Source organism: Abramis brama (genome assembly GCF_963993115.1).
Source record: "Abramis brama genome assembly, chromosome: 15".
NCBI classification, from domain to species: Eukaryota; Metazoa; Chordata; class Actinopteri; order Cypriniformes; family Leuciscidae; genus Abramis; species Abramis brama.
The window spans coordinates 38,420,327-38,430,326 of record NC_139977.1 but is presented as its reverse complement, the minus strand read 5'-3'; the positions used below and the strand labels follow the sequence as shown (position 1 = coordinate 38,430,326).

Genomic DNA, 10,000 nt, shown 5'->3' with positions numbered 1-10,000 from the left:
TCAATCAAAAGCAGACAGCACTGAACCGTTCATGAGTTACAGCGAGTAAATATTTGCATGTTAAATTTGTTGTGTATTTTGCAACGTTAAAGAGTTGCATCATGGACCATACTGTAAAAATACTGTAAAATCACGATTTTAACAGTAAAAGAAGGTGAAAAAACTGTTAATTGGTTAAAAAAGTTTCTGTACTATATACGATGAATAACTGTGATGGATCTAACTGTACGTTCGAGTAAAATACCATTAAATTTACAGAAGTAAAAAAGAACAAGTCATTGTATAATTTACAGTGAAAAACCGTATATTGACATTCCCAGAATTCCCTGCGTGACACTTCACATCTGATGTATATTTGTTGAAATAACTGATTCTTCATGGTTTTTCTAATCAATGTTACAGTAATGTTATTCAAAAGTATGGTAAGTATTAGTTACCATGATTGTGTGAATGACGCTATATATTAATATTAACTTTCTTGAGGAAAAGCTGCGTGTGATGAGCTTTGATTGATCATGTGACTCTCATCTCTGCTGTGATTGGTGGTTGTCAGTGTTTTACAGTGGTACCAAACAGATATTAGTACTTCAATAGATCTGTAAATTAACATTATATCCAATAGTGAAATAAAAAATTTTACTGTACATTTGTTGAGTCTGTAAAACCTAAAACGTTGCTACTGTATTTTTTACAGTAAATTTCTGGCCACCACAGCTGCCGTTTTTTACCGTAAATTTAACAGATTTTTTTTTTAAGTGCAGAGCAAGATTCATAAATGAAAACAGTCTGATAGAAACTAATCGAATGTTTTCCCCGGTTTCACAGATGAGGCTTAAACTAGTCTCAGTTAAATGAGCTGTTTTAACTGAAAGCTTATCTTAAAATGCGTCTTAAACTCATTTAATCTTGTAAATTACGTGGTAAGTCGTGGTAAATCATGCTAGCAACGTGGTAAATCATGTTAGCAATGTGGTAAATTATGCTAGCAACGTGGAAAATAATGCTAGCAATGTGTAAATCATGGTAAATCATGCTAGCAATGTGGTAAATCATGTTAGCAATGTGGTAAATTATGCTAGCAACGTGGAAAATAATGCTAGCAAAGTAGTAAATCATGGTAAATCATGTTAGCAACGTGGTAAATCATGCCAGCAATGTGGTAAATCATGGTAAATCATGCTAGCAATGTGGTAAATCAAGGTAAAACATGCTAGCAATGTAGTAAAACATGCTAGCAACGTGGTAAATCATGCTAGCAATGTAGTAAATCATGGTAAATCATGCTAGCAATGTGGTAAACCATGCTAAATCAAGCTAGCAACGAGATAAATCGTGGAAAATCATGCTAGCAACGTGATAAATCGTGGTAACTATTTCTAATCTATCCATCAAACTTTAAGCTTTAGAGAAACTTCAACTTCTTCAAACTCTCTGGCCAACTTAAAGTTTGTCTACAAACTTTTTAATCTAGTTAAACTAAAGCCTAATTCTGGCTTAATCTAAACCCTGTCTGTGAAACCAGGCCTAAATATCTAAATAAAAAGAGGATCAAATGTTGCTTAGTTTTACATCGGCAGCAAAAAAATATATATATCATGAATATTCCATATATCATTGATACTCCAGTTGATCCAGAATCAGCTCTTAATCTTCAACTAGCAGAAGTTTAATGGCACGTAAAGCCTGGTAAAGAGTCGGACGCAGGTTAAGTGTTTGCTCAGGGTTTGCTCAGTGTTTACTCAGGGTTTGCTCAGGGCAGGTCGAGTGTCGAGGGGAATGTGGGTCGAGTCACGCCGTTAGACTCACTGGCAACAAGTTTGACAAGTCAAAACCCAAGACACAACAGGAGAAGGAGAAGCTCTTTGTTCCCACAGCTGCTGAAAACACTTGTGAACAATGAGTGTTTTGGCCTTCAGATGCTGTGCAGGGGGAAGGGAACGCCGACGAGAACCTCACACTCTTCCTGAGTGTCAAACACACCTGAACACTAACTCACACTCACTGTCAAGCAGATCAAACATGCAGGAGAGTGTTAAACTGACAATCAAATCAGACAAATGTGTTTCATAAACATGCGAGGAGCAGGTGAGTGTGGTTCAGACTAATCCATAGATTTAAAAGAGTTAAACATAACTTAACATGGTGATGTTTTTTTACATCAGAACTCTTCCAGAATTAGTTTACCATGGTGACCTCAGTTCTACCAAAGTTATACAGTGAGTGTTGTGAACATGTGGTTGTATAACCAGAAAACAATAAACAAACAAAAACAAATAAAGACGGAGAATCTTAATCTTGGTTGAAGATCCAGTCAAGCTCACGATCACAATAACAATAGCAAATATTGCATGGTAGAAACTAAAATTACCATGGTAAATTGATTATCAGATTACACAATCACATTTCTATGGAAGGTTGTTTTCGCCACGGATTATTATTTTTTCTTTTTCTGCAGAATTTAATTCAATATTATGATTGTGTATCTCGGAATTTGGACTTTAAAAAAGTCAGAATTGTGAGATAGGTTATAAACTTGCAATTGCGAGAAAATGTCACACTAATTGATTGTGAGATTTAAAAAGTAGCAATCACATTTTTATTTTTAATTCCGTTTCGGAAACAAGTTCACATCTGTTTACACGCTACAGAAATTGGAACGTCAATCAACAACACAAGTGCGCGCGTTACATCGCGTCGCACGCGCGTTCAGAAACACGTTAGACCATCATAAACACGCGTTAAAGGGCGAGTCCATACGGTGTCCGCTTTGAGTCAAATCCACGTTCACATCAATCAATGAATGAATGAATCTGAAATCAACATCATAAACCAGATGCGCGCGTCCGTTTGGAATCGATCTGAATCTTAATCCGGTTCTGCGGATCCAGATCAAAGATGCGTTCTGGTTTATTATGGGTCTAGAACCACGCGTGACAGAACAGATCTCGCTAACTCACCTGCAGTGGAACAGCAGACAGCAGAGACTGAGACACATCTGAGCAACTAGATCCCCACAGAAGACACGCGCGTGTGTGTGTGTTCATTCACATAGAGAGAGTGTGTGTGTGTGTGTGTGAGAGAGAGAGAGAGAGAGAGAGAGAGGCAGTGCGTGACTGTGATCTGATCAGACTGAAGCAACGCGACGAAACTCCTGCAGAGGGGGCGGAGCCTCTCTCTCTCTCTCTCTCTCTCTCTCTCTCACACACACACACACACACACACAACACGTGCAGCACATACATATCTCTCTCTATATATTCTTTTTATTTTTAAAGACCATTTTTATTTTAATTTAAACATGCAACACACACACACACACACACACACACCTGTCTGTCAGTCAGTCCAGTGGTGTATGTCTACACTACTCACATCACAACAGACAGACAGGCTAGAAAATGCACGTGTGTGTGTGTGTGTGTGTGTGTGTACAGGTTTATATTACATTGTGGGAACCAAATGTCCCCACAAGGATGGTAAAACCTGAGATCACCTCCATTGTGGGGACCAGCCAGCGGTCCATGAGGGAAATGGGTTAATAAACATACTAAATTATATTTTTTTGAAAATGTAAAAATGCAGAAAGTTTTCTGTGATGGATAGGGTTAGTGTGTGTGTGTGTGTGTGTGTGTGTGTGTGTGTGTGTGATGGATAGGGTTAGGGGTAGGTTTAGTGTAAGGAGACAGAATATACAGTTATACAGTATAAAAACCATTAAGTCTATGGAGAGTCCCCACAAAGATAGTGAACCAGACGTGTGTGTGTGTGTGTGTGTGTGTGTGGTTAAAAGCAGCAGTATTGTGTTGTTGATGTTGTAATTGTTTGATTGTAAAGGCATTAGTGTTCCAGGATCTGTGATCAATACCGTGATCGATCAGCTTGAGACGCCGGATATAATCAATACTTTCACGTTCAATGTCAACATTTCTCACATCCCAGAGTTTCAGTAAAAATTCCCGTCATTCCCTGTTCACAGAGACGGAAGCAGGAGAACTTGTCGTGGCATGAACACACTCACACACACACACACACACACACACACACACATACACACTCTCTCTCTCTCTCTCTCTCTCTCTCTCTCACACACACACACACACACTCGCTCTCTCTCTCTCTCACACACACACACACACTCGCTCTCTCTCTCTCACACACACACACACACACACTCACACACACACACACACACGCGCTCTCTCTCTCTCTCTCTCTCTCTCTCTCTCCCTCCCTCCCTACGCTTCCGCTCTCCGGCTTCACTGCGCGAGAACATCGGCTGATCTGAGACCAGCGCTTCGGAACGCTTCCGCTCTTCGGCTTCACTGCGCGAGAACATCGGCTGATCTGAGACCAGCGCTTCGGAACGCTTCCGCTCTCCGGCTACACTGCGCGAGAACATCGGCTGATCTGAGACCAGCGCTTCGGAACGCTTCCGCTCTTCGGCTTCACTGCGCGAGAACATCGGCTGATCTGAGACCAGCGCTTCGGAACGCTTCCGCTCTCCGGCTTCACTGCGCGAGAACATCGGCTGATCTGAGACCAGCGCTTCGGAACGCTTCCGCTCTTCGGCTTCACTGCGCGAGAACATCGGCTGATCTGAGACCAGCGCTTCGGAACGCTTCCGCTCTCCGGCTTCACTGCGCGAGAACATCGGCTGATCTGAGACCAGCGCTTCGGAACGCTTCCGCTCTCCGGCTTCACTGCGCGAGAACATCGGCTGATCTGAGACCAGCGCTTCGGAACGCTTCCGCTCTTCGGCTTCACTGCGCGAGAACATCGGCTGATCTGAGACCAGCGCTTCGGAACGCTTCCGCTCTTCGGCTTCACTGCGCGAGAACATCGGCTGATCTGAGACCAGCGCTTCGGAACGCTTCCGCTCTCCGGCTTCACTGCGCGAGAACATCGGCTGATCTGAGACCAGCGCTTCGGAACGCTTCCGCTCTCCGGCTTCACTGCGCGAGAACATCGGCTGATCTGAGACCAGCGCTTCGGAACGCTTCCGCTCTCCGGCTTCACTGCGCGAGAACATCGGCTGATCTGAGACCAGCGCTTCGGAACGCTTCCGCTCTCCGGCTTCACTGCGCGAGAACATCGGCTGATCTGAGACCAGCGCTTCGGAACGCTTCCCCTCTCTGGCTTCACTGCGCGAGAACATCGGCTGATCTGAGACCAGCGCTTCGGAACGCTTCCCCTCTCCGGCTTCACTGCGCGAGAACATCGGCTGATCTGAGACCAGCGCTTCGGAACGCTTCCGCTCTCCGGCTTCACTGCGCGAGAACATCGGCTGATCTGAGACCAGCGCTTCGGAACGCTTCCGCTCTCCGGCTTCACTGCGCGAGAACATCGGCTGATCTGAGACCAGCGCTTCGGAACGCTTCCGCTCTCCGGCTTCACTGCGCGAGAACATCGGCTGATCTGAGACCAGCGCTTCGGAACGCTTCCCCTCTCCGGCTTCACTGCGCGAGAACATCGGCTGATCTGAGACCAGCGCTTCGGAACGCTTCCCCTCTCCGGCTTCACTGCGCGAGAACATCGGCTGATCTGAGACCAGCGCTTCGGAACGCTTCCGCTCTCCGGCTTCACTGCGCGAGAACATCGGCTGATCTGAGACCAGCGCTTCGGAACGCTTCCGCTCTCCGGCTTCACTGCGCGAGAACATCGGCTGATCTGAGACCAGCGCTTCGGAACGCTTCCGCTCTCCGGCTTCACTGCGCGAGAACATCGGCTGATCTGAGACCAGCGCTTCGGAACGCTTCCGCTCTTCGGCTTCACTGCGCGAGAACATCGGCTGATCTGAGACCAGCGCTTCGGAACGCTTCCGCTCTTCCGCTTCACTGCGCGAGAACATCGGCTGATCTGAGACCAGCGCTTCGGAACGCTTCCGCTCTCCGGCTTCACTGCGCGAGAACATCGGCTGATCTGAGACCAGCGCTTCGGAACGCTTCCGCTCTCCGGCTTCACTGCGCGAGAACATCGGCTGATCTGAGACCAGCGCTTCGGAACGCTTCCGCTCTTCGGCTTCACTGCGCGAGAACATCGGCTGATCTGAGACCAGCGCTTCGGAACGCTTCCGCTCCCCGGCTTCACTGCGCGAGAACATCGGCTGATCTGAGACCAGCGCTTCGGAACGCTTCCGCTCTTCCGCTTCACTGCGCGAGAACATCGGCTGATCTGAGACCAGCGCTTCGGAACGCTTCCGCTCTCCGGCTTCACTGCGCGAGAACATCGGCTGATCTGAGACCAGCGCTTCTCCTGATGAGCTCCAGACTGAAGATGATCTGAGAGCCACTGAGCGTAAACACTCGATGTGTCTATAGGAGTGTGTTTGCTCCGTCATCTTGCTTCGGTCGAACTCTGAAACCTGCTGCATCTCATCAGATCTCTCCCTCAGAAGTGTTCCTGCGACCCTTGCCCTGACCTTTGACCTTCGGGTTAATAATTCAGAAGCTTCTGCTCTCCACGTGACGGATGAGAGATCAGCGAATCACAGGTGTTCCTCAGATCCCGTTAATGACGCTCAGGAACGTTACGCCATTGTTCCCTTTGAGGAATGAAAACATTATTTTAAACATTACTGAAGAGTTTTAAACATTACTGAAGAGTTTTTAAATGTTTCTGTGAACGCTGACGGAACATTCCACGGGTGTCATTCCTCAAGCATTCCGGAACCAGGAACATTTACAGAACGATAGGATGTTGACCTGAAACACTTCAGATAAAAGCGTTCCATGAGCGATGTATGAAACTGTTTTTGTCCTGAAGTTTTGAGGACTGAAGATCCGATGTTCTCTTCCCGCTTCCGGGAGAACGCTTGATCGGAACGCCGAGGGAACGAGCCCTGGAGGAGAGTAAAACTGCACAATAAAAGCAGGAAGACGTGTGTGAAACACTCCTTTACCTGACAGTCGAGTCGAGGCCTGTCTGCAACACACACAAACACACACCCACACACCCACACACTCACACACTCACACACACACACACACACACACACACAGACACAGACACAGACACAGACAAAGACACACTCACACTCACTCACACACACACACACACACACACGCACACGATCCAGCGCTGAGAGAGTGTGTGATCCGTCAGAGTTGAAACTATTGTTTGGTGAATTTGTCAGTGAATCACTGCAGGGTTTCAGGTGTCTAACACACTCACACACACACACACACTCACACACACACACAGAATACAGTGTCACTGTGAGCGTTACGGGTCTGTTACGCCATATGGACACTGTGTGTGTGTGTGAGGAGTGTGTGTGTGTGTGTGTGAGAGATAGTAACACACCTGAACATCATCCGTGACTCTTATGCAGTGAATGGTCAGATTAATTCTCCTGTTGATCTCGTTCTCTCGCTCTTCTACTTCACAGGAGTTTCTCTTCAACCCTGAAGTTTTTACACCAACACACACACACACTCACACACACACACACACACACACACACACACACACACACACTCACACACACACACACACACACACACCAACAAACACATGATCTAAAACTGTTCACAGACATTCTCCTGTCACTCAAACTACTGATGAGGTCACTCACTTCTGCTGACTGACAAAACAGATCATGACACACACACACACACACACACACACACACACACACACACACACACAGCAGGAGGGGTGTGGTACCATGGTAACAATGTTTACAGATGAGGGTGGACAGAGTTTGGAATCCTGGAGAGAAAAGCCTCACCTTAAAGACACACACACACACACACACACACACTCACTCACACACATGCACACACTCTCTCACACACACTCACCCAGTCATTTACACACTCACGCACACACACACACACACACACTCTCTCACACACACTCACCCAGTCATTTACACACTCACGCACACACACACACACACTCTCTCACACACACTCACCCAATGATTTACACACTCACGCACACACACACACACACACACATTCCTGTGATGTCTGATGTGTTCATTACTGCAGGCTGTTACTCGTCTCCTCTCTCATGATGATGATTATGAAATAATGTCCATCACTGGATGTTTGGACGGATTATTACAGTGATTTACAGTGTTTAATCTGAACACATCACACCATATGCAGAACATATCAATACATGCATTCGTGTTTCAAACAGGAACAAATATCCAAACGTTACATGAGCAGACTTCAGATCCCGGAGGGTTTACAGTAACACTGAGTGACGCTGTCAGACATGATGAGCTCTGGCCGTTACTGACCCACAGATTCCACGGTTTGTTTAAAAAATAATAATTCTTCATGGGAATGGCACGAAACTTGGTTTTGGCACTTGCTGTGTGAACTACGTGAAAAAAAATCATGGACAAGATTCGACAGGTTAAATGGTCCTGAAAACAATAGTCACACTTGTGTTTCTCGAGATCAAAAACAAGCGCATTGGAAATGAATGAGACGAAGTTCCTCTAGTGGAAGCGTTTGGAACTGCAGCCGAACAACATCTCACTGAGATCATTTACTGAGATATCAGCCTCACATTATGAACATTTTTGCACATTCTTCTTAACAATAAACGTAAAATTCTGTTACTTTTTTAAGTTCACTTTTTAAAACTTCTTTCTCTTCATCAATAATCTGCCAAGATCTCTCTATAAAGAGATCAAACTTCAGTCTGTCGCTCTAAAGCGTTCAAGATTTACCACAGTTTAAGTTGGACATTTTCAGGTCTATGCTCAAAAAGTGAATAAATGGATTATAAATACAGCGTAAATATAATTTAGTACCATAAAATCCCCTAAAAATACAAAATATTAAATAAAAAAACATGATCAAACTAAAATATAGTAAATTTTTGAGCGGCACGCGAAGAGCACGAGAGGGTACGTCTCAGTTTTATCAGTCCATCTGGAAGGACAAGATCAATATAAGACGCATCAGCTGTCCATTAACACACACACACACACACACACACTGCCATCTGTTATGAGCATCGCTGCGTCTCAAATTCCTCAGTTAATGGTTTTAACATCCAGGATTTTTCCAGCACCTTAAACTGATCAATCAGGAAATCATTTCTATCGTCGTCTGACTCGATTCTTCTCATTTAAACACTGACTCTGACTTTATATCGAGACGTAAACGACAACGATGACTGTACAGACACCATAACAATCACACTTTAAACACTGACTGTACAGATTCACACTTTACAAGCAAAACATTTGACAAAAAGATTGTTTAAAATAAAAAAAATTTGTTGAAAATGAGCCTTTCTGCATTGAAATTTGTTGTTTAGATTATACTGTTTTTATTTTTTTTGTCCATAATGATGATAATGATGTTTCCTGTACTTTATACACAATTGTCTTACTTTGTACACTGAAAAAACACACAAAAAAATGATGTTCTTCCTCTTGTTTTCCTGCACAAATATCCAAACATCCTGAAATAAAGACACATTTACTGGAGAAGCAGCGAATCACTGGAGATATGAAGTGCTGGTTTCTGATAAAAGTATGTAAATGAAGGGAGTTTGTGCTTAAAATCAGAACAAAACAAAATAAATAAATTCTGACCCCATTGGCAGATTTGGTGTTTTCGTTTTAAGCCGAAACCCATTTAACTTTGATGTTCTTGAAAACAAGGCAAACATACAGAGGAAGAACATCATTTATTGCAGTGTTCAGAGTTTTATATTGTGAAAAACTAAACTAAACTAAAACAATGTCTAAAATGTCTCCTTGTTCGAACTGAGACGCTTGTGTTTCACAATCAGTGATGAATGATGACAAACTAAAGACAGAAAGCAATATTTCCATCATCAGTTATTAAGATGCATGTAACAACTGGCCTGACAAACATGAAGAATTCAGATTACGTACAGTCATAAAGCATGTTTATAGTCTGCGCGTGTGTGTGTGTGTGTGTGTGTGATATTTGTTCTGTCAGATTCATGCCTGCAGGCGAAGAAAACCACTGACACATGGAAAGCAAGATCTCGGGAGAGACTG

The 10,000-nt window shown here is 44.3% G+C and overlaps 1 protein-coding gene across 3 annotated transcripts in view; it reads right to left on the bottom strand.

Moving 5' to 3' along the window:
- prag1 (PEAK1 related, kinase-activating pseudokinase 1) overlaps window positions 1-10,000 on the bottom strand; it is a 37,098-nt gene that overhangs the window by 24,658 nt on the left and 2,440 nt on the right. The window contains exon 1 of one of the 3 annotated variants that reach the window (XM_084136778.1): window positions 2,958-3,122. The exons of the other annotated variants lie outside the window; for them this stretch is intronic. The gene's annotated coding sequence lies outside the window, so the exon portion shown is untranslated. Of the gene's footprint in view, window positions 1-2,957; window positions 3,123-10,000 lie in introns of those variants that run through there. 3 annotated transcript variants of the gene reach the window in all.